We start from the raw sequence: 25578 nt of genomic DNA, 5'->3' as shown, positions 1-25578 counted from the left end.
TGAAAATATTTATCTTACTGCTATGTTCACTTTAAAAAATGAACACTGAGAACACAAGGAATTAGTCAGTGGATTTCAGTGAACCTTTATTGCAAGAGCATGTATTTTTATTATCTCAGAAGGTTCCCCTCAGCTCAACTTACACTGTTTTAAATGATTTTGTTCAAGAACATGACTGAGAAAGGACTGTGGTGGATGAACTGGTTTGTGAAGACACCAAACAGGAAAGGGAGTCTTGAGAGAAGATTTTCTTTCTAAACTTCAAATGCTAATTTGTACAAAAATATCACATCAATACATTTAGTTAAAATCTCATTTTCAGACTGGTGACCTTGGTTTTGGATGGATGGATGGATGGATGGATGGATGGATGGATGGATGGATGGATGGATGGATGGATGGATGGATGGATGGATGGATGGATGGATGGATGGATGGATGGATGGATGGATGGATGGATGGATGGATGGATGGATGGATGATAACTGTGGTGTATGGCTGAATACCACCATCAACACATCATTCAAGAGACAGCAGTGATCATGTTATTTGTATGTTTGGAAAAAGAAAATCTGAAAATACATTTCTGTAAGGAAAATACAGAAAAAAAAGGCACAACTACAAAAAACTTAGAAGTTTCAAAGAGAACTTTTTATGTTATTGTTTTTTAAAGAAAATAAGTAAACTTTAGATGCTTGTGAATAAGTTTTGGGTCTCCTGTCCACACACAGTAACAGTTTGCAGCATGACCATTATTGTGATGTGTGTAATTAGCGGCTCTCACTCTGAGAGACGTGAAATTGCGATGACAGGCTGATGCAGAAGATGACAGGGGTCCCTGCTGAGTTATCTTTAACTGAACTCTCTTCATAACTAAATGTTGAGATGAAATCTTACATTCAGCAGTAGCCAAATTATTTAAAATGCTTCATCTAATATTTCTTCCGTTTTGTACAAATTGAGAAATTCCCTCTTTATTTCCTTCTGTTCATCCGTTTTCCCTTTTCTCGTTCATCTTGTTCTCCCTCCATCTCTCTCTCCCATCCATCCTCATTTCCCCTCTCTCCCTCCATCTCGCCACCTTCCCGCTCCTCTTTTTTTCCCACCTCCTCTTCCTCATCCTGCTGCTGTCCCGTGTGAACAGAGGCTCCTTTCTCTCCTCTCCTCTCCGCTTTGGATGACCGCCTGTTCCTGGAATTCAGAAGCCCCTCTCACTTTTAATTTATGCGCATATTAATTGCTCTCCATTGTAATTTCCACCGTGGGATACGACATGCAAATGCGCCGTGCATTTGCGCGTGCGTACGTGCGTGCGTGCATGTCGAATCTTGTCTCGCTGTGTGCGCGCGCGCGGTTTCCCCCTCCTCCAGTTATGTACACATGCATTTCTTCCTTCAGCGGGTTTTCACAATTAATTTAAACATCAAATTTATGTGTTAAAAATTGTAAAATAAAAATTAAACGAACGATTTTTTAAAAAAATTTTGTCTTTTATTTTTTAGGTTTTAATTTAAGAAATTATATCACAATGATCAAAGATTCAATCTTTGTGTGCAATAGATGTAAAACTTAAATGAACTAAATCCTTTTTTTGAGGTTTTTGCAACGAGAAGCAGGCTAGTAAAGATAAAATTGATACTTTTTCTTTTCGGATTTTCAAAATAATTCATTTTTTATTTGATAAATTAATACTCTGAGGAATAAATATATTTCTCTATAACGTTTTTCTTTTTTTCCTTCCCTCTATAATGCATTTAAATACGGGACAAATGCCTTGAAAGACGTCAGACTTGGAGTAAATGAGCTAAATTCTGCCAAAAATCTTTGGTTTCTGAGAATTAACTATACTTTTCATCTGCTGTAACTTTAAAACTGACGGAAGTATTTCAGTTTAATGTGTTGTGTGTGTGTGTGCGCGTGTGTGTGTGTGTGTGTCAGCACGGTGTTCCCTGAAGTGTGTGTTAGCTGTGCAGAATCCAAGTCTTTCAAACACGCATATTTCAGATTGATTGTTAAGGTTTTTCGTGTTTCTTTTATCAGTGGCAATTCTTCTGCCTTAATTTACTCCTGAAATATGACAGAATGAAAATGTTTTATCGAAATGAAATCTGTTAGTCATCAAAAAAATTCAAAGCTTTTTATCTGCTTAGAATTGATTATTATGAACTGATTATAATTTAATGCAGATTACATAAAATCTTACCGTTTATTCCAGCACACAGTTTAATCTCCTCCCACGTTCCTGCTGTTTTTTCTTCCAAAACATTTCTTCAGTTCCTAATGGCTGCTTCACTTCAGTCCCTCCAAACCGTTTCCCCAACAAGGTTTTTATTTTTGATCAAGAAAGAAATTTCAGATTTTACCAAAACTGATCAACAGGTTTGCTGGTAGATCTGCGGATAAAAGCGTGACAAGCAAGAGACTGAAGTTATGCAACTTTAACTTTTATATGTTTATAACTGAGACAGAGGCAGATTTAATGTTGTGCATTGTAATGTTGTGCCGTGTTTTATAATTAATTATTCCTTTTAAATTTTGGACTTGTGTTTGAAGCAGGCCATTAAAACGACAATCATTTTATTTCTTATCTCTCCAAATGTAATACTGAATCAAAAAGAAAGAAAGAAAGAAAGAAAGAAAGAAAGAAAGAAAGAAAGAAAGAAAGAAAGAAAGAAAGAAAGAAAGAAAGAAAGAAAGAAAGAAAGAAANAGAAAGAAAGAAAGAAAGAAAGAAAGAAAGAAAGAAAGAAAGAAAGAAAGAAAGAAAGAAAGAAAGAAAGAAAGAAAGAAAGAAAGAAAGAAAGAGAGAGAAGAGAGGAAGAAAGAAAAACTAACTTTTAACTCATATTTATTCAACTTAATTCCACAAAATACCTTTGAAATCTGAGTAAGTGTAAGAGAAAATAAAAAATAAATAATAATAATAATACACAAAATAAACTAAGATACTGTTTCATCTTCTCCCAGGGAACATAAAACATTCCTAGTACCCCACAAATCTATGAACATCTTTGAAACCAGAGGTAACTCCACATAAAGCCTTGACCCTTTAAGGCTCAGGACCATAGAGAGACCCGCTGATCATTCCTTCACATTTTTACTGGCTTTACTGCGCATGTCCGCATTGCAACGGCGCAATTAATTTCTCATCAAGACTCATGTCAGCAGCATCACAGAAGGGGAAGAAAAACAGTACAGAAATATTCGACCTTGAACTGTAACCTGACCCTGCTGACTGTCGGTGCCTCCAAACTGCAGGATGCGTTCTGCCTGATGCGGAATAAATAATGACATCACACATGAGAGAAAAGAAAAATACGTGTAAACCCCCTTGTTGAGAACAACTCATTCAGATTTTGGAAAGTTGTGTTAAATGTTGGCTTACAAAGCCACACACATCCGAACTCTCACATCCGAATATGTTTTATCCTCTGGCTTAAATAGCCATAAATAATTTGAATAGTGTCGATAAGCAGATCATGCAGGTCAGCATGTCGGGGCAGAACTGATATGCTGCTGCGACACATCAATTCAAAAAATACACATACAGCACATTTTAATTTCCTCCCATGAACAAATTTAAGGGGAAAGCAGTCAGCAGTGGATGATTTCACAGAATTGATTCAACTGTCAGCAAATAAAGTGGATGATCAGAAGACCTCTTAGCCGACAACTTACAAATGACAGTAAAATACTTACAAATGGTTTTTTAACCTCGACCAGAGTCAGAGGTCACTAAATAAATGCAGAGAGGATGACTCAGAGGGAAGTGGTGCCAAAAGGTTAAACAAATGCAAACAACCAATCACAATGTGGGAAATAAAATGCGATTAAAATGCCGTCAGAACCCATAAGATCACAATATCCTTAGTATTGTTGTTGAAACAATAATAATAATAATAATAATAATAATAATAATAATAATAATAATAATAATAATAATAATAATAATAATAATACTTTTAAATGATGCATTATTATTATATATAAGAATATGATTATATTAGATATAATAATCTTCTGCAATAATTATTTTTTTATATTATGCATTCTGCATTAATATTTCTCATGCATATTAGACATGTTGGATTTATATAAAAACGATTTTTCTAAACTACCTGAGTCTAAGAGAATTGCTGCCACTTACAGAAATTGTTTTGTATCATTTCTGTAAACACGTGGCTTGTGTTCCTGCAACACCACAAGTCGAAAATGACGCTAAATACACTTCCAAGCACGCAAATCTGCGGCGCGACCATCACGCAAATCAACATGTCTGCGGATGTTTTCAGGCAAACACATAACACTTATGAACAAATAAAAGCCTTCTCGGGCCTCCATCCGTGTGAAAAGTCAGTCCTGTGCAGAGACAACGCGTGAAGGAACACAAAAAAGACAAAAATGGGGGGATAAAATCCCAGCTCGTTTCCCTTGAGTGCAGACACGAATTTCTGACTCATTTGCATTTATGCAAATGGCTTTCTAATTGCAGGCGTAATGACTGTGGCGTGGGAGATTTCTCAACCCGCCATGTTTCTTTTTTCTTTTCTTTTTTTTGTTTCTGGATGCAGGATGCATCTTTTTGTCTCTGCATTTCAGCATAAAACAAAAGAGGACGTTTCTTTTATTCCAAGCTGCTCATCCGACAGGAATCCAGATGGAGCTTTGAGGAAAATCCGGAAGACTTTGTTTTGTTTGTTTTCATCAGGCCGCGTTTTCTGCATGACATCGATGGCAGACCGTTTTATTTTCAGATATATTTCTAAATGGGAGTGAAGCCCTGCGAGCTGCCTGAGGGTTTGTGGTTTTTCTGCTTCTTAAAACTGAAAGGAACTTGGATGAGAAGCCAAGTTGAAGGTGAGTCTGATGATCCGCATCTCAGTGATGCCTGTCAGAGGCTGCAGCCTCTCTGCAAGCACAACGGAGATGCAAAATGGCAGCACATGATAGAGGCAGCATGCGCGAGCATTTCAGCTTTTCATCAAAATTCAAAAATCACTGATCTTTTAATTTAGTGAAAAAAAATATTTATCTTGTAAAACAATATGAAAATATAATTTAGGATGACATCCTTTTTTAATAAAAATGTTTTCAAAAATAAAAACAAAATGACTTGTTGCTGTTACAGTTGGACCTCAGATTATTCTTCCACATTAAAGCCACACCACTGCTCATTGAGCTGTGGTGTGGTGTGCATGTGTGTCTGTACCAGTGTCTGAGTGTGTGTGTGGCGGTGGTGGTGGTGGGTCTGTCTGGTTTGGCACAACGAGGTTGTTTGGCCCCCACAGAGCTGCAACAATATGGGCAGATTTGGTTGGACAAAAGATCTGGAGCTTTGAGTTGCTGAGCACGTCTCTGGCACCGGGACACTCGTGTACTGGGGATGCTGGGATGTTAAACTGGGAGATGCTGAAGCAGAGCTGCAACAGTTTAAATGTGGGACATGCACAACAGGTAGCAATACCTTAAAATGAAAGCCCTGACTCAGGACAGCGAGGGAGGATTCATGGTAAAAAACGAAGCCCCCAATAATAACATGGAGGAAATGTTTGAAATAAAAAGTGAAAGAGGCAAGTTTTAAAGATGATGTCATGCTTCTTTGTTTGAATCAAAGGCATCGAGGCTCTGGTTTATTTTTGCAGAGGGATTTCTGAAAACAATAAGAACCACTTCCTTTCCCTCTTCTCTGTATTCAAGCAATGCATTCCATGACAACAAAGCAAAGAAAATGAATGATCTCAGGCAGTTTGCTGTGTTCAGAATGCTTTCGACCTCTGCGAGCTCGTTCATGTTGTGATGCATCGCCTGCAGAAAGTTCTGATGCTTTATGTTGCAATTTTAACACTCTACTATTTAATTAAACACAATGCTCAGCGAAGCTGATTTCTTTAGAAGCAAGCATGTGAATGTGAAGCGAGGCGACAATGAGGATCAGTTCTGAGCACGCTGAATGGCATTTATTCAGAAGACGAAGGTTGAATGTTTGCAGATGGATTCATTGTGAATTTAAAATATCTGATGGTTGCATCAGAAGACATGAAGGAGATAAAAACTCCTAGATGGTTTTCCATAGCAATTTTTAAAGATGAATGTTGGCCTTTTTGTAATTATTCACAACAATGAAAATGGGGATGACTAATACAAATTTTACTGCAATAAAAGTAAAACTGTGAATTATTTTTATTGCATTTTGTTATTTCTTGATAGAAAATTACTCAATGCTATTTTTGATCTGCGTTCTATTATATCAAATTTGAAAATATATGTACAGATCTCTTGTGTTTCCTGCAGAAAACGGTCCTCCATTCATGAGTTCAGGATACAATCAGAGAAAAAAAACAATAAAACCAACACATCAACAATATTGTCATGGTGCTGAATCAGAAAGGCTTTGGACCATGAAATATTGTTTTTGTTGCGTTTCATTCTCTCTTCCTCTTTTTGGTGTTTTTTTTCTCCTGCTCTCATTCATGCTGCTTTCTTTACATGCCGGTCAGCAGCTGAGCTGGCTCACTCAGGAGGTTTTTAAGCTCGTTGTAGACTGTGTGTGGGCTGTAAATGTATCCGTCTGCTTTATTACACACACACACACACACACACGCGCACACACAATCTGAGCTCCAGATTTAAACAAAACTAACACCTGTGGAAAAAGGAAAAAAGGCACATTGAACATAGGAAAATGCAGTCATGTCAACATGCAGTTTAAATAAAAATACAGAATATATGATAAAGGATTCTGCTTTCCATGAAAGCATTTTCTTTATTACACATCTTTTGAATTAAGATTGTCAGATAATGTGAATGTTGTTCTTGCTGCTTCTTTGGTTTAATGCATTAGTTTGTTATCAGGTCCATTTTTTCAACCCACCTGTGTTCAGCTGCCAGTGATTCACGTTTGTGTACGAAATCATCTGCATGAACGAAATTCCGTCATAGATTTTTGCACATCTGCTGCAGACAGACCTGTTCACCCTGAACATAATCAACTATATTCTGAACTATTTATGTACTATTTATTTATTCTGAACAGAAAACATCTCAACCAGACATTCTCAATAATTATCTTTCTATAAATCAAAACAATTGTGACTGGTGGAGAAATTATCTTTGGTTATTTTTTTCTAATTTTATCAATAATGGATCTAACAAAATTTTGCTAACTTTAATTGGTTGTTTCTGTTGTAAGCAGAACCAGAGACTTACATTTAAATATCTGAATTCTTAAAGTAATTACATATTTTTTGCATCATTATGTTTTACTAGATTGCTGTCACACACAGAATTGCTGAAGTTCAGGTTTCAAATATAAATTTAACTGTAACAGAATAATAGAAAGCAATTTATTCAGTGTCTTTGCAAGGACCTTGAAACTATTTGAAATATTCTTGGATGGATTTAGTAATATTTATACTTAATGCACTGCTGCCGATAATGAGTGTGTGTTAATGTCAAACAGAGGAACTCTGAGATTGTATGGGGTCTTGAACCCCATACAATGTGGGTCCAATGCATCAATTGCTTTGGGACCCCAATTACAGTTTAAATTGTTTATTAATGAAACATCAGTAAATAAATTGTGGATAAAAAGTTATTTCTGTGACTTACTGATTTTGTCTGGCAGTTGTTTCTAGAACATTTCAATGTGGAGTTATAAAGAGGAGCCAGTTGGGATTTCTTTATTGATAAGATTGAAGTTATGCATGGAATGGGATTGAAGCTCAGACAAAAAAACAAACATGACTAAGCGAGCAGCAATAAAGTATTTCTGAATATTGTCCTTCTCTGTAAAACTGTCTAGCAGTAACAGCATTCATCAGTTCTTTAGAATCCCTTTATTATTTGACTTTGTTTAAGCTCCACTCATAAACATTGGAAGTGAATTTTTGAGATCTTGACAAATGTATCTACGAGTGTAAAGTCTTGATATCTGTATATTCTGTGAGAAGTCACGTGCCCCCCCCACCCTGCTGGCCTCAGGGACATGTGCAGCAGCTTTGTTCACTTGTGCCTTGGGCCAACTCTGATGTTGATGATTTTTTAAAAACCACATTGACATTGAACATTCTTGCTTGAAATTCTTGAATTGTTAAAGTCTTGCATTATTTTACCTTTGAATAATAAAATACCCTTTTCAGCAATGATGGAAGTTGAAGCTCTGCTCTGTTTGCTGAAATGTCTGCAGCCCAGATCTCAGAAAAAGACTTGAACTTGTGGGTTGGGGGTGGGGGGAGTTGTTGCAGCATAAAGCTTTTAATCCTGCAGATTAATTCAGTTAAAATACAAGAAATGTTCAATCTAGAAACACAAGAACTGCATCAGGAACCCGGGCCTTTGCAGGGTTAACAGCATGGAGGAGAGGGTGGTGGTCTTGGTGCAGGGGGGGTGGGGGGGGAGGCTTGCCGCCATGCCCTGCAGGAATGGCCTGATGGGTGCTAATGAACTTGGGATGTGCCACCACAATGGGGAGTGGCCCCTGGTGCACCTCGGTGCCCGGGTTCCCATGCAGCCCGTGGATAGAAGAGAGAGGGTTGATGACGGGAGGAGAAGTGATGAGGGGTGAGGAGGGGAGGGGGTCGCATGGTTGGTGTACAGCCCATTGTGCCCGCTCCTTAGCCCATTAGCCAGCGCTTCCCCGCTTTCCCAAGGGGAGCTCGGAACCTGCCTGCCTGCTCAGGCTCGGTAACCAGGCATCGGCGAGGGGCGAGAGGAGGGGAGCGCAGAAACAGTAGCCGTATTTAGAGTTTGATCTCCAGGAAAGCGTCCAAAATTTGGAAAGAAAGAAAAGTGGAGAGAGAGCGAGAGAGACCCCCGACAACAAACCGAGGGGCTGACAAAGTTGTCTCTTTGGCAGTCGCGCCTCCTATTGAAGCAGTAATTTATTCAAAGGAGATTTTTATCCCCGCGATCTGATTATTATGATAATCAAGTGACCCAGACCCCCTTTCTTGGCTCTTGTCTGCGGACCCGGGGCCCGGCGGTGACAGTAAAAGCTGATTTGCACGGTCTTCACCCCCTTGGTCACATTCCTGGACTCCTACGTATTAAAGACGCGGACAATGAGGACGGTGGATGTGCGCACTTATCCAGGCGCAGGAAGCCGCAGGCCGCAGCCTCTGCCGGGGGCTTTGTGTCAAACGAATACTGGTAGCCACACAAGATTACACGAAACTTTTTTATAATCCCACATGGTCCAAAACGGGGCTCTAAATCACGCACTTGATAGGCTCACAATAAGGGGGCAGAGATGTGCTGAACTGAGCGGCTTTGTGCGTAATTAGGGAATGAATTAAGATTCTAGTGCTTATTGTGCATATTTAGAGAAATTATTTAATCTTTATATTGTAATATACCGCAGTGATCTTGGTTTATTCTAAAACGTGGCATCATGAGGAATGCAAGTTTAATTTGATTATTAGTCTCATGGATTCTGATAACTTGAGATGCTTATTCATGCTTGCATTCATTTTTTCAGAGGGTGGAGACAAGAAAAAAAAAAAACAGACCTGCATCGTGTCATAAAGGGGAGGGCCTTCTGTCTGTGGTGCTATATGTTTTTAGAGCCGGAATCTTTTAAGTTCATAACGCATCTGACGAAATGAGGAATGGCGATTTGCGCGGAGCGGCGCGGACAGAGAGAGGGAGGGAGAGGAGGGGGAGGGGGGGGGTGAAGACGAGATCCACCTCCGACATGAAATAATGGGGACGATAATAAAACAGGGGGAAAACCCGCTGGAGAGAAGCTGAATGGATGAAGCCGGAGAGACGTCACTGGCAGCCGCAGCCATGAAGACCGCGCGGTCCAGCCTCCGGCGAATCACTTCGCCTCCATCCTCCGAGACGCTCGCTGCTCGGTTTGGGAGAGGAGCGGATCCCGCAGCGGCTCGCGTTCAGCGGCGTGAGTATGAAATATCAGCTTTGATTTCGTCAAGGTGGAAAGCTCTGCAGGATATCCGTTAAAATGATGGAGGAGAGCGGGTTTGCATCAGCGCCGCGTACGTCGCCAGTCTGCACACATAATGGAGCAGCATGCGTCTTTAGACCGGATGTAACATCAGGCGAATACAAGCGCAGACCACCGGATTTAAATGCATCAGTTTGTCTCTACGTCTTTGTTAGCTTCATGGTGATGGGCTGATGGATGCAATTAAAGAAGTGATGGAAGCTGTTGCAAGTTGGCAACACGTTGGTTTGTCCGTGTGATGCTCTATGTTCAGTGTGAAAAGATATAGGGCGATAATTCAAATGATTCATACAAGCAATTTTTAGATTGCATATTGAATATGGCACGGGCTCTGAGATGTCACAGCAAAATGCTAAAAACTTCCTCTGGGTTAGGATGTTAAGATGGAACCGTGTAAGAACTTCTAATTGGAAGTGTCATTGGTATTCAATTTGAAATAAAACTTATTGTTTTTCACAATCTTATTTCAGAGACGCCAACATGCACTTCAGCCTGGATTTCATCTATCACACCTCCAAATGCTTAGCAGGGTCACTCCTTCAGCAAAAGCTGCATGTGCCAGTAACCAAAGCCCCATAATCGAGGCAGACCTACTAAATCTGGGCAAAAACGGTAAACAATATGGTGCCTTTTTTCCCCACACTGAGCCCTGCACGGACCCTGTGCGCCCATGTGGCACAGATGTGAGGATTTATCAGCAGACAGACCTGCAGTGCATGCGTAATAAGACAAAGTGGCGGCGTTCACATCCCCATAGTTGGTGGATAAAGAACTCACAAGGCCACATATCCAGTGGACACGTGTGATCCGTGGACAGGCCTGCGCCGTGGACACGTGTGCGCCTTAGGTTTCAAAAAACTTGAACGCTGATAATAAAGAAGAATATGAATGAAACGTTTTCCGTGATAAACATGATAATATATGTGCAATCAAACAGACTGAGGCTGAATCTGGAAACAGAATGCTACGTTTCATAAGAATATTATGTCTGGTTTAATTTAATAATTAAGCAAAGAATTTTATAAAAGCATTTTGTGCACAGCAAAACATAAATCCCAATAACCACACGGACAGAAAAGAATGAACCTGCGTGCGTCCGCGGATGTTAGAGATCTGATGTTGCAGCGCCCACTGTGTGTCATATTATAGAAAAAACTCACAACAGCAGCATTAATGAGCTGCGCTAATAAACCAGCAGCTCCAGACCTTTTTAAGGCCCAGCTTTGTTAAAGAGCTTTGCATCGACCGCTCTAATAGGATAAAGACTGCAATAAAAGCGTGTGTTTGTTTCAAAAACAAAATGATCGCAGCTTTTCGTCAAAGGTCATTCTTCAGCGTTACATGAGTCACATTTTAGATGATCGGTACCAGATAAATGTACCGAGTTGCTCCTGTTAGCAGCTGGAATGTTCTCTGAAATCTGCCTGGATTAGTTACAAGAAGAAAAAGAGGAAAAAAAAAACAATAGTTTTAGACATATCAGTACGTTTGTTCTCATGCTGTAGTTTTACATGTATTAGAATGTTTTAGAGGCAAAATACGTGCTGTTACTTTAGCAAAAATATAAACAATGTTGCCTCGTAATGCAAAAAATAAATAAAAATAAATAAATAAATAAATAAATAAATAATAAAAAAATAATAATAAATTGTTGATTGTACATTTTTTTCCCCACAAAATATATGAATCGGCCATCTCTTCTCTTTTAGACACACTTTGGGAGCATCACACACTCCTATAGCCTGTGCAGAGAAAACAAAAGTGTGTGTCAACAGATTTTTCTTATCTCAGCCTCTACTCTGCGTCTAATTCCTGTATTTGTATTTAAATAATGATTAATAATGTGCATAAAATTATTTGTTATGAGCGTAAAACTTCCACTGTAATTGCAGCAGTCACTCTGAGAATTTAACTTTAAATTGATTCAGAATAAATCATGTGGCTTTAACCAGATGAGAACCAGCGAGGCTTCATAATAGGAACTCATTTCCCGCTAATCAGCTCTGCACTATTTGCATTTTTTTCCCAATTAGAGGTGCCGAAATTACTGACGTCATACACGTCTTGGCCAATGGCACTGCCTGATTAGGTTTGTTTAAATGATAGAAAGCAGGAAACCTCATTTCCATTGGCGCTTTGAATCTTCATTCAGTAAATAAATAATGAAATAATTTAATATGAATTTTTAAGGGATTGCATTACAAGACCTTTGAATAAACAACCCGTACTTCTCAAATTTATGTTGAAAGTTGCATTTACTATGTAAATAAAAATATTATTAGCAAAACCTTAAACATAAAATGTTATTTAGTTTGGTGTATGTATATTTAAAGCAGGATTAACAAAATAAATCCTTTAAATTTTTGCACAGCCTCTAACTGTTTTTAATTAAATAAAAAAGAATATAAAAATAAATTGTTTATTAATAATTAAAATGTTGAAATAATCTTATTATTAAAAGGATTGGAATCAATCTAAAACAGAAACTTTAAATTCTACCCAATATTGTTTATCAACAATATAATATTTTTAGATTTTAATTGGACTTCATTCTAATTTTAAACTCAAAATGTGTGTGTTCTTGCAGGAGTGCGTGTGTGTGTGTTCTTGCAGGAGTGCGTGTGTGTGCGTGTGTTTTTGTGTGGGGTATGAGTGCATTTACTGTATTAATTTTAAGAGTAATTATGTGTTAAACGTGTGTGTACTCATCATGTGTGTGCATGCTTGTAGGGGTGTGTGTGTGTGGTGTGTGTGTCTGTCTGTCAGTCAAGCTGCATTCAGTGACTCGGGATATTATTTTACTCGTACAAAGGCCTTGCTTTGTCCTTGTGCGTGGACATAAATCACCTTAAAAAATATGCTCCGCCAAATGGCATAAAAATCAATTTTTAAAAACGCCACATGCTTTCAGAACACAGCAGAACAGAACCTAACCTGGGGAACCAACAATGTCTGGAAAATCGATCATTTGTGAACAGGCATGTAAGTGTCTGGGATAATTTCTGCATATTGACAGTTGGGTCAAAAATCTTCAGGGTTGCTCTAATTGTTGGGAAGAATAATCTGTGCCTTATACTCTTCTCTTTTCCATCAGTCCGTCTCTTTCTTCGCCACTAATCATAGAGCTTCAGTTGGAGCTGGTGCTTTGTGGGGAGGAGCCTGCAACAACAGAGATCTGGGCACACAGAGCAGCTTTAATTAGATGGGGCCTCGTGCCATGTGCCATCACGGCATGTGTGAAAATGAATGTGTGCCTGTATGTTGTGCAGCTTTGTCTTTATGTGGGGATGCTTTTTTGTATCTATGTCTGTTTAGCTTTTCCTTTCTTTTTTTACATAAAAATTATTATTATTTGCACACTGAATAGAAAGCAACTGCACATTTCTTCAATCTGGAGAAGACATTTTTGCTATGCTTGTGCCCATGGACCTTAAACCTTAATGTCCTCCCTGAGGCACCACCCTCGAGCGTCGGCCAACTGCTTTGGCATCAGATAATGTAAATGAAGGCAAACCAGTTTCTTTTGTAGTCAAACAGCCAGGATCTTCTTTTAATTTAAAAATGTATTTCGGTCATTGCGGGGGGTGCTGTTTGAAGCCATCACACTCCCATAGAGCCACTCAGTGGGCATTGCAGATTGACCGTAGGGATGGGCGCCAGACCGGAGAAAGGAAGACTGGAGCCATTGCCAGTATGAACTGGTTTGACAACTGGTGCAATTGTGTTTTAATTGGTGCATCTTGCTGATTGTTTGACATGAAGGGTTTTTGATATACCCCAAACCAATCAATGGGTTTAGTGGACAAAGGGAGGTTTCCAATTGGTTGAGAGGATTTTAGGCGGGATACAGGCAACCTGGTGACATCATAAAATGAGAGGTCAGCACATTTAAAGGATGCTGAGAGCTGAAGGATAATTAGAAGAGCTCAAGCCAGAAGACTAACATTTTTGTTCCTTGGAGTTAACAGTTGTTTGATTTGTATCACTTAGAATATGTTACGTGGCATAGAGTTTTACTCAGTTTGTTATTGGTGAAATAATACAATTTTAAAAACTATACATATATGTTTGTTAACATTTTTCCTATCTGTCTTTAGGTGAGATATTGGCCCATGTTTCTTGGCCTGTGGTTTAAGAGGATGGGTAGCCTTAGGGGTTGATTGTTATCTTTGGTTATCTAGCTGTATGAGTGATGTACATTCTTCATAAAGCTAGATAACCGAAAGTAACAAGAATCCCATTACACTCCTGGAAAGGCATCAAGACCCAAAGTGACTCCTTTCATCAAAAATTTTAAAATACATAAGAAGAAGTTTAACTTGAGAAAAAATGGACTGCATTTTAAAGGGGAATGGATCGTTCATCAAATAAAGGTAAGAACCAAGGAGTTTCTCCATGTACTCTGTCATTTAAAGCAAGTACAACATTTTGTCTACAAATTAACCCAATTTCACATTTTCAGAGAACTTTCCCTTTAGTAAATTGTAATAAGTGTGATATTGCACTGTAGATTTTGTGTATTTTACTGCAGCTAGTGGCAGTGACCCATAGAAGTAAGATTGGTGCAACAGAATCACTATTAATCTAATAAGCCCCATGATCCTTGTGTGCAGGGCTGTATGCAGGAGCTTAGCTTTGGTATCACATGGCTTGGAGAAAAAGACCCTTACAGATTTACCAAAGCCAGTAAACTCCAACAAGTCTTTTAAAAACTCTGCACTGGGTTATTGAGTTTGTTTGTTAATTTGGTAAATAGTCTGTTCATTTGTGCCCATTAATTTAAGTGTGACTTTTTTCCATTTTTGGCATGAAGTGACCATGCAATGTGGAAAAAATGTGGCTCTTTAATATCATTGGAGCTGCATATGGTGCTATGAATTATACATATGCTCCAGCATAGATGTGATTGTGTGACTTAAGAATGCTCCCTCAGAGGTAATCTGCTGTTCCAGTGTCCTGCTGGAACCTAAGCGCAAATACCAGAATTTATTTGAGGCCCGTTTTGTTAAGTTATCCAATGTTGATTTCTTTCTCCTTTTCACCTTCCCTTTTCAATGTTTTGCTTGAAAAGATGTTTAATTTAGGGTCCTGACTGTTGCTTGATTTGACGTGACAGTTGGCACAGTTTTGAATGGGCCTGTATTCCACAAGGTGCTACCATGTGGAAAAGCTTGATAGGATGCTGATGTGTGTGCGTGTAAAACTCACAAGGGGAGTGGTCCAGGGGCAATCAAGCAGAAAGAACCCCCAGCGAAATCCACGAGTGAGTGAAGGAGAACAATCTCAGCCTTAAGGTTCTGCGGTGGAGCTCGTGGTGAGGAGTAATTGGTCAATCAGATCTTCAACTTCAAGGCTACTGATGGCTGATTGAAGGTGTGATTTCTGTTCTGCCCATCAAAGTCAAAGGATCATCCCTGCTGAAAAAAGATGCTGAGGACCATTTCCTGGGTCTCTGTGCCAGTTTTCTAAGTGAACTCAAAGTGTAATACATATTTAACTTGGTGGTTTGCTGTTACAACAGGTTTTAGCTGAAAGATCCCCTTGGGTTTGGATATGTTCAGCTTGATATGGTATAAATTCTAAACAGTTGTGCATGACTGAAGTGAAATACCTGAAAGCTTACAGCCAAGCCTTACCTTGCAACGTCAATCAACTTAAGCCCCAGAGTTGTGTTTGCCATCGTGCTGCATTGCGGGTGCTGAGTGTGACATTTGAGCTCTCTGCTCAACTGCTTCTGTAGAGGAACAATGTTCTTGAGAGAAATGACAGCCACAGACATCCTATTGTTGAACATCAAGGTTGTGTCTTATTCTCTTCTTTGTTGTTCTTATGAAGCCACCATATATAAGATTTTCTGTAGACTTTTGAGCATTAGATGGCTTTGATCTGCACACACTGTAAAGATTATTCCAGGTGTCAAGTCTAAACTGATGTACTTTGCATTAATTGATCACATACCAGGCCATATCCCCACTTACTCTTTAACATCGCAGAGCTTTTTACTTTGCCTCACTTTTTGGGTCAGTTGCAGTGTTAGACTAAATGGAGACCAAACTCTGACAGATTGTGGTTTTACCCTAAGCAGTGCCCTGGGAGAGACATGTAGTGGTGCAAAAGCTTTGTTCTTTGCTTTGTGTGTGGCACAGTTATATCACTAACACTTCACACTGGGACCACAGAGAAGAGACTATCTTAGCTTCTGCTTCCCTGAAAATGGTGTGGAAAAGGGAGAGTTCCTGAAAAACCACCTTAGGGCCTTTGCTCTCTTTTTTCTATGTCCCTTGGTATTGTCTAAAATAGAAAGAAGGAGCATAGAGAAATGATGGAGAGGGAAAAAAAGGCAGGGAGAGGAAAAAGAGGGAGGTGGGTGATGGGTTTGTCTTAGCCTTCATGCACTAGGCAAGCAGATTTAGACTAAGTGTCAACTAGAAAAACAGCCATTGTGATATAGTCCCGCTCACCCCCACGCCACTAGACTTTACAGTCAATAGAGCTAGTCCACTTGTCACCAAAGGACAATGCGCCCCCTTTCCTTCCTTTCAGGCCTGCCGGGTCCGAGCAGCCAGACAGTTTTCTGAATACAACCCAGTGATTCTTGCCCCCTTTTCTCTTCCTCCCTTTCTCTTGATGGAACACACCAACAGGGCTTGGAAAATGGCTTCACTGTTGGGCCAGAGGGCAAAGCCAGACCTTGTTGTTTTCTCCCAACATTGGCAGTCCCTCCACCCCTCTATGCTCACAGAGAAATGAATGTATCTAAGGCAGTTGCAAAGTCAATGGGCCTCACCAGACAAAGGAGATTAAGTTTGGCAACTTGGCAGTAACAGGTGTACTTTGACTGAGCTCAGACCACACGGAGGGTAGCTGCTGTTGTCTGACTCGATGCTCTGTTTGCCTCCCCGATGGGACACAGAGAAAGAGGAAAAATTTCACTGTCTCTTCAAACGGCACTAATAATCCAAACCTTCTTGAGTAAGAAAGTATTGCATAATGTGCATTTGTTGTTTCTGTCCACAGAGTAAGGCTTTGCTTTGCTTGTACATTTAGCTGTTGCTGTTTGATTAATATGATTTGCTGACTTTTCTCCAAAGGCATTCTTGTTATGTCAGTACTGACCCAAAGGAAGTGGATATATAGAGAACAACCAACTATGGAAGGGTGGCACGGCACTGGCGAAGCTTCAGTTTCACTGTTTTCGTAACGGGAGTTAGTCCTTTCCTGTCCACACTTTCAGTACATTCAATGAAAATAAATCAAACCATTCAGGAACACTACAAATACGAGACACTTTCAGAGCCAGAGGAAAACAGTGTGTGCATTTGTTTGTTTCAGTCATTAATAAAGCTTTTACTGAGAGCCTCTGTAAAGCCCATTCTGCTGAAATGACTTGGCAAAGCATCCGATAGAGGGTCTGTTCAGACAGAAGCTGCTCTGGTTGCTATTGTCTAGCTCTCTCTCACACACCTACGTGTCCAGAGTAAGCACACAATTTCATTGTTGCGTGAGCTGTTAATATCAGCGGCTTCACAATAGAGCCCATTCGCCATATTTGCATAAGGCACTTTTCCAACAAGGACCCAGAGAGGGCTTGAAAGCTGGCCCACTCCAGTGCCAATGGCAAAAAATGTCAAGTGCCAATTAGGAGAGGTTTGCCATCATTCAGCAGTACCCCACCCCTGTAGTCCTTTCCCTCCCAGCTTACCCACCTCAACTCTCTCACACTCCAAGTCACCCCTGGTTTCACCACTTCATTCTAGTTTCAGATGTAGCCTTCCTCCTCTGATACCCAGAAACAAAAGCATGCTCCCTCCTCTGCTAGCTAATGGAAGATCCTTTTTCTGCTGGGCTTAGAGTATGAGCAAAATGTCTGCTTTCTTTGTTGATTACCTTGAAAAAGGGGTCACAAACTTTGCTGCTAAACCTGTGAGGTACAGCCTCCACCTGCGTGTGAATGTTGAACTTAGAAAGCTGACTTAATTGTGCCAGCAGGGTTTTACATTCTCAAGTTTACATGTGCAGGTGTGGGTTATAGAAGTCTATGGCAAAACAGATGCCGATTCAAAACAATTAAGAATGAAGTCCTTTCATCTGGTAGCCACATATGCTGGTGTGTAGTGGTGCTAATAATGCTTCGAAGCTAATGGCTTGCTTTAAGCTTCTCATGCTTATTATTTTGCACCATGCAGACATAGACGCAGAGCATCTTATTATGAGAAAAGCTACAGCCAGACTTTTCAAACTGAGAGTGCAATCTATGAGTTACCTAAGAAGGCTACCAAAACAAGAACCGCAAAAATTCCAGGTTAGCTGAACTGTTGTCTGCATAAACTGAAAACCTGTATAATTATACAGTTGTTGAACATGCAGAAATAGTTCCACATGTGCTTGACTACAATTGTCACGAGAGTGGGTTGACAACAATTTAGAATGCCATCTGTGCTCTTGAATTTAAGTAAGGTAGTGTCAATGAATGTAAGACACACTTCCTTCAGAATGATGAGACTGGAGTAAAAATTGAACAAAAATGCATCATAGACAAAATAAAAGAGACTAACTGTGCTCGCTGACTGTTGTTTTCCACAGATCGTTTACCTATCGCGCAGCCTCCTGCCACTCAAATGGATTTTTCTCTCGTCCCTTTTTCCCTTTCATTCTTTCATTCAGTCTCTGTGTCGAGTTTTTTTTTTTCCTTTCCCACCCTTGATTCTCAGATGGTTGGATCTGATTTGCATGCATTTGCATAATGAAAGTCATTTGCATGCTCAGGGGCAGACTGTACCATGAGAACAGACATGAAAAGGTGTGTGTGTGTGCATGTGCAAGTGTGTGTGTGCGTATGCATGCATTAGTGTGTATGCATAACTTGGTTCATATGCTTCTGTAAAACTGTCCATAATTGTTTTGATGGCTTAACTACATTGTTAACATTTACCTGTAACACCCCGTGTCCCTGTTCTCTTTGCAGGGTACCTTGCCACATAGAGAAAAGATGGCAAAAGAAGACTGAAAACAGAAGAGGAGGAGGGGTTGCTGTTGATTGTGCCCTCCCTCTCTCATCGCCCTCTTCTGCATCGCCTCTTCCCACCTCCTCCTCTTCTCTTTCTCCTCCACTCGATCCTCAGCAGACTGCCCCTTTTTCCTGTACAGCGAAATGCAGCCCACGCCACCATCTTAGAGCAACGCTGGCATAAAATGGAAGTGGAAAGACCAGTCACTGCAGGTAACAGACCAAGCCCACTGTGCCCGCTGTTGTGTTTTTTCTTGCCGTCATCACCCTGACACTCCGTTCAAGCCTCCTCTATCACCCACTACCCTCGGTCCCATTCGCCACTAGAATACAGTCTCTGTTTTAATTTGCACCGATTTGTTCATTAACAATTCTCGTAGAGCACTGATTTGGGGGCAGGGAGGGTGAGTTGATGCGCATTGAGCATGTTTTGTATGTGTGCTATATCACTCTGCTCTCAATGCTTCTCTCAAGAGGCTGTGGGCATCTGTTCTTGAAGAGGCAGGTTTTATTTTCCTGTTTGGGGATTGCCATGCCATCCTCTCTTGCACGCACCTACAAGAAAAAAGCTGCCATTTTGGAAATGCAACGCAAGTACAGTATAGACTTCATACAGTGGAGCAGGTTAGGGTTTGTGAAGGTGCTACTTACAAGAATTGCATAAAATCTAGGTTAGTTTAAGTGGATTTTATATTCTTGATATATTGATCAAGAATAAAATATTTGTTCAATAATACTGAAAACACTCAAAGCAAGTAACGAGTATTTGAGTCCTGTTAGACAACTCATGTATTGTTCTCAATGAGCAAACTTGTTACATTATTTCAACTAGGCAGCTCCCAACTTTGAAAACGGCTTTAACCAAAACACCAATTAGTGTCAGCTGGGCTAATTGAGTTAGGCAGCCAATCATTTAACAATGTATACCATTGTCCTGGTTGCAAAGAAACCCTTCTTAGTTTGTGTCTGTAATGTGGAGATCAGTGCTAACTTGTACTAATTTTACAGTAGGGCGCTTCAATTGCCTACCAGTAACGGTTGCACTACATAAAGGTGAAGATGAAAAGACAGGAAAGCATCCATCCATCCATCCATCCATCCATCCATCCATCCATCCATCCATCCATCCATCCATCCATCCATCCATCCATCCATCCATCCATCCATNTCCATCCATCCATCCATCCATCCATCCATCCATCCATCCATCCATCCATCCATCCATCCATCCATCCATCCATCCATCCATCCATCCATCCATCCCTAATGGGGTTCTGAGGGGTGCTGGTGCACCCTATGTAAACCCTTAAGAATCAATTCACTGAAGTGTGTCAAAAAATCTCTTACCCGTTTTATAAACTTTTGTTCCATAATTTTCTAAATGTTAACAAACTAAATATTAGACATCAACAGTTCTCAAATTAGGTCATTTTGGACAAGGCTGCTTCTTCAAGTGTTGCTTGGCTTGGCTGATAAGTTCTTTGGTAACTGTGTCAAACTGGGTGCACTAATCACTGCCTCCATAAACAGGTGGTAGATTGAGCAAAAGGGGAAGGGGCAGTTCTCAATTTACTGTGTAAATTATGCAGAGCCCAAAACAATGCAAACAGTAGACAGTGGAGTGGCTGGCGTTGGCTAATGAGATGATGAGAAGCCTGGGAGGCCCGTGAGTTGATTGAGGAGAGGGGGTGGGCACAGCCAGCAGCTTGTGTCTGGATCTCTGTTCCTGTGTATGTGTGTGTGTGAGAGAGAGTGGGTCTGGAAGAGCTTTGGCAGGGTGCAGACAGTGTTCTGTCTGCATCAACCCCACCGTCAACCCCTCCTGCCCAGACTGAGTGCTATAGAAGGAGGGGAGGGTTCTGCAGGCAGCTGGGGCACCCAACCCCCATTGCTCCAGCAAGAGCGCCAGCGTTGGGAAACTCTGTGTCAGGGGTCTCCCCAACACTGGCACATGGGGGCCCCCAAAAAGTCTGGCTATAACCCCCCATCACCACCATCCTCTCCTTCCTCTTGTCTCCTCAAACATCACAACCCCTTCCATCCTAATGTGAGGCTGGGGGCCTGGGAAGGACTTCAAGTTCATGGCCAGACCTCCTATTGAGCTGACAGCCCGACTGTTTGCTCAATTCGGCTCCCTATTCAGAGTCATGCTGAAGGGGGGACTGTGGAGAAAGGCAAGAGGATGCAGGGGGGGTGTTGCTAGATGGGACACCATGGCACTGTGGTAGCTATTCATTCAGTGAGGAGAGACAAGTAAAGAGCAAGCGAGAGTGAAGAGGGATGGGGGGTTCATAGAAAAAAGAGGGGAATATAGGCGCAAAGTTTGCTTTGAAGGGTGTGTGCCTCTCTCACACTCTTTTAGACTCTTAATTACCGGCGCCTTCCACTTTTCTCCCCTCTTTCTCTGACTGCACCCCACTTCCCATCCTCCTCGCACAAACACTCCTGAACACACACACAAAATAGCAATGACAATCGTTCTCATCATCCTCTCTATCCCCTGATTTTATTAGGCCACATGCTGGGGCTGTAAATTTACCATTAACGAGCTTATTCACTGTAGTTCTCTCAACAAAGCAAGACCATGATGCCAATAACTCAAAGTGACACCAATACCCAAAACCGCTTTTTATTCCAGCAGACTCCACTGTCAGCCGCTCCTCCCCACCTCACCTCCCTTTCCATCATGGCTGTGCTCAGAGTAGAACTGCAGTATAAAATGCCACAGCTAATGTGACGCATGCTAATAGCTCAGGTGATGTTGATTAGCACGGTGATTGTTGATCTCTGCAGATAAGCTGAACAACTATGTTAGTTTCTTTATTTTGAACTTGTTCACCCTCTGTAAGATTTTAAGTTGCTTGTCTGAGCTGCATGAAAATGAAACAAAAATGTGGGTTTCATAGCTTTCTGAAGTCCAAGTGAGCCTAGCTTAGGGATTGTCACATGCTTCCTCTTTGCATTAGCAGCTTGCAGCGTACCAGGCTCCTGCTAAGGCCTTTCAACTTCACCCTCAATCCCTTCAGCTGTATTTGTTTTTTTTTTTTACCTCAGCCTGATTCAGGTCACACAATAAATAACCCCGTGTAAGTGATTTTTTTGTTCTTGTTAAAAGAAAAGACAAGCCATCCTTTGATTCTCCTAAACTGGAATTTATTGGAATTCACTTTTCATTGTCTCAAATAATTGTTCTGACATTCACATGATTGTCTTCAGTGTATGTTTTGACTCACTGAGATGAATCAAAGCTGCATCTTAATGTCATTTTTTCCCTTTCGCAGATAAACGTTGGTGGTCACGGGGTTCCAGAATGGACAGAACACACAATGGAGAGACGGCAGGACTCGTCTTTCACGGCTTGCTGCTATTCAGCTGCTGTAAACAAGGAAGCTGCTGTCTGTGTGCAACTTGATGGATCTTGTTTCCATGTCTGTGGAACACTTTGACCCACCTGGACGTTTTGTGAAGACCTTTTGGTGCTTTAGCTCCAAAATCATCATTTTGAACTGTGACTGTGGAAGCCTTTGGACTAAGAAAGATGATGCATAGCACTATAATGCTGCAGATTTTTTTTATTCTACGACTGATTTTATTTATTTATTTTTTGTATGTTGTATATGTCTGTGCATAATATTATACAGGCAGGCAGTGCATTTTAGGCTCTCCCTTATCTAGGTTGCTTTCAATTTGAGTTTTAGCCCTCGCTGATGTTCAGTTTGATGTTTTGTTTTAGTTGCTAGGACTCAAAAGACGCGTGAATGTGAGACCCACGACAGCAGTGAATAATACTGCACTGCGATTGGACAGCTCCGTGTGTCGGCTGACACAATGGCGAAGGAGAGAGCTGTCGTCTTTATACTCTATGCAACTGTTCTGTCTGTTTTTTTTGGTTTTGTTTTGGGCAGAGCCTCGTTTATCTACACTTTGGATTTTTCTTTATGGGCTAACATTTAATGGACATTCCTTCATACGTTATCAAGATAAATTGTGCTTTATCTAGAAGTGTATGTTCCTAATTTTGAAATGTAAAAACTGGAATTAGAGGAGGTGTGTGTCATATTTGATTGCTAATTATATTTTGAAGCCTGGAAAAAAAAACTTTGTGAATAAATGTGGAATCAAATATATAATATTCCTGATGGCAGTAGTGTGTTTGATCAGGAGGAAGTGAAACATTGCTGCTGTGTATGTTTCCTCTGAGGCACATTAGTTTGCCTCATAACAGTTACCTGCGCTGCTGTAATGATACATCTTTGGGTAAGACATGACAAATACATTGGCTTCAAACACTGCCTTAATTTCCTGTTCACACACACATGCACACACACAGATCCCAGTGCAATAACACAAGTACCATTGCAGCTTAATTCATTTTATATCAATTTTCGGGAAGTGGATTATTTTTTTTATTATGATTGATAATCTATGCAAATCTTTTAAAGTATTACTTTAAACAATCTATGCACTGCTCTTCTGCTCTTGCATTTGATTCAGGGGAGACTGTCTTGGCCTAATTTAGAAAATGTATTCTTTTGATAATCATGCACATCCCAGTGCTCGAGACAATTACTTATCTGCCTGGATAAGCTTGAAATTATGTTTTTAATCTTTTGCAAAAAAAGTCTCTCTTCTGATATCAGTTGAGAGGCATAAAAACCATGATTTCTGGTGTGAAATAATTAAATCAGTACCACTTAATATCCTTGCTTTTTTTTTTAAAACATGCAAATGTAATTTATCTGTTTAGCTTTGCCTGCTTATTAGCTTCTTTTTTTTTAGAAGATGTATGTTTGTTTTATGCAACTTGTGTATAAGTGCTCACCACATGTGCCTTTGTATGCAAATCTGTATTAGAATAGTAATAAAGGTTTACATTGAAAACAATGAAAAAATGCGACTTGGTTGTTTCTATTTGTCTTGCATTCCATTAGCAAGCAGACCGTTTAGAGAGAAATAAAACGGTTGTGTGTTTTATCAGCCATGTGTCATCATAAGGTCTCCTTGACTGGGCTTGGTCAGTATGCTGCAGTGGATAGATAACTAGTAAAAGACAAATGCTATGAATTCACACATGTAAAATAATAATAAAACTAAATTTAGTGAGTTCCTGACAGCCTTCTTTAATTCATGTGATTTTTCACTTGCAGCATTCACAAATGAACTTGTTTTAGTTTAAGCAATGTGTTACAATCAAACAAAAATATTGGAAATTCCTTCGAGATCAGCTCATTTTCCAAATGTTGTCAGGCATTTAAATGTGTTTTTACTGTGTATGTGCGTGTGTGTGCGTGTGTGTGTGTGATCTCACCTGATTCAGGTCTACTACCAGCTTGGTGGAAAACAGCAGAAATGTGTCCTCCTTCAGTGTAAAATTAATCAGTGCAAAGATGCTCTCTGTAGTAGCCTGTGAGAATCCTGACCCCATTGTTGTTATGTAAATGAATAATGAGCTAATATGCATCCGCACACAGACTATTAACTTAGAGAAGAAAAAGAAAGAACAGTAGCGCTCATCCTTGATTGTAATGATGTGTGTGCAGCACGGCTGCCTTGCAGGCCTCCATGTGCCGTGCAGAACACTTCCCCTGCGTGGTTTGCTGTCTGACACCACATATGGTGAATGCGCCAGCATCAACATATGGTACCCTCACAATTCATTAACATTGTCATGTAAAAAAGGGTAATCCCACTGTAAAACAAATGAAATGAAGCCCTTTACAGTACCTCTCCTTTTATTCATTTCGCGCTCCTTTATGAAGTCTCGGCTAATTTAATCAACGATGCTTTTAACGGAGCTCTGACACACCCTCCTGGCTGTCTGAATCCCTGGCTTGTTGCAGGAAAAGCTTTACAAGGCGTTCTCTCTTGTTTACAGCCACGCTGCACGTTCAAATGAGCTGTTGTACATATAAACAGCATCCCCATGCAAATATTACAGTGCCCTTATTAACCAGGGCAGGATGCAATTACATTATGTCGGAGGCGTTAACATCCAGAGAGTCGGTGCCGGTCCTCGGTGACAACTCCACTCGCCCTCAGTGTTTCTTGGCCGCGTTATGGCTCTCATAATCTGATTCACAGTTTTTGTCATGCTGCCAAGATGCAAGTGGCATTAGCCAAGTGCAATAGGCCCTAATGAACTGAGTGCCAATGTTAAGCACACTAGAACAAGCTAGAGTGACGAGGTACAACTGGGCTGTCATTTGCAGCCATGTTATATCACAACGTAACTGTCTTAGACTCCGGGTAAATACCAAAGCCTCCTTCAGCTTCCGGTTGGTGGCATCCTTCAATCTGCAAGTCCTGCTTTTAGGGAGCTGCTCTCAAAGAGTCATGGGGTGTGTCTTCTTCTTGACATGAACCATAAAATGGCCGCCTGTGACATTAGATCATTATACTGAAGATCTGGCATCCAAGATGAGTGATGTTAATAAATGCTTCGGTGAGGGAACTCACAAGGGTGGGTGGCAGGGGGGCGTCAGAAGTGGGAAATGGCGGGTGGGTTCTGGTGCATGTCCAAGGTCTAGGAACTCGAGTGCTGCTCTTTTCACAACATCCCAACAATCATCATTGGTATGCAGGAATGTGCCCTTAGGAGGCCATTCTGT

At 40.5% G+C, this 25578-nt stretch overlaps 1 long non-coding RNA gene across 2 annotated transcripts; it reads left to right on the top strand.

The window, feature by feature from the left end:
- Positions 1-9592: 9592 nt before the first annotated feature.
- Positions 9593-23864, top strand: LOC103477612 (uncharacterized). Of its 2 annotated transcripts, XR_535673.2 has the most exons (4): positions 9593-9897; positions 14061-14336; positions 18929-19183; positions 22252-23864. It is a non-coding gene; the product is annotated as an uncharacterized LOC103477612 (long non-coding RNA). The 2 variants fall into 2 exon arrangements; XR_535672.2 differs by lacking the exon at positions 9593-9897 and having other exon boundaries at positions 12432-14336.
- Positions 23865-25578: the final 1714 nt, after the last annotated feature.

Source organism: Poecilia reticulata, linkage group LG16, assembly GCF_000633615.1.
Source record: "Poecilia reticulata strain Guanapo linkage group LG16, Guppy_female_1.0+MT, whole genome shotgun sequence".
Classification (NCBI taxonomy): Eukaryota; Metazoa; Chordata; class Actinopteri; order Cyprinodontiformes; family Poeciliidae; genus Poecilia; species Poecilia reticulata.
This window is presented reverse-complemented; position numbering and strand designations above follow the sequence as displayed.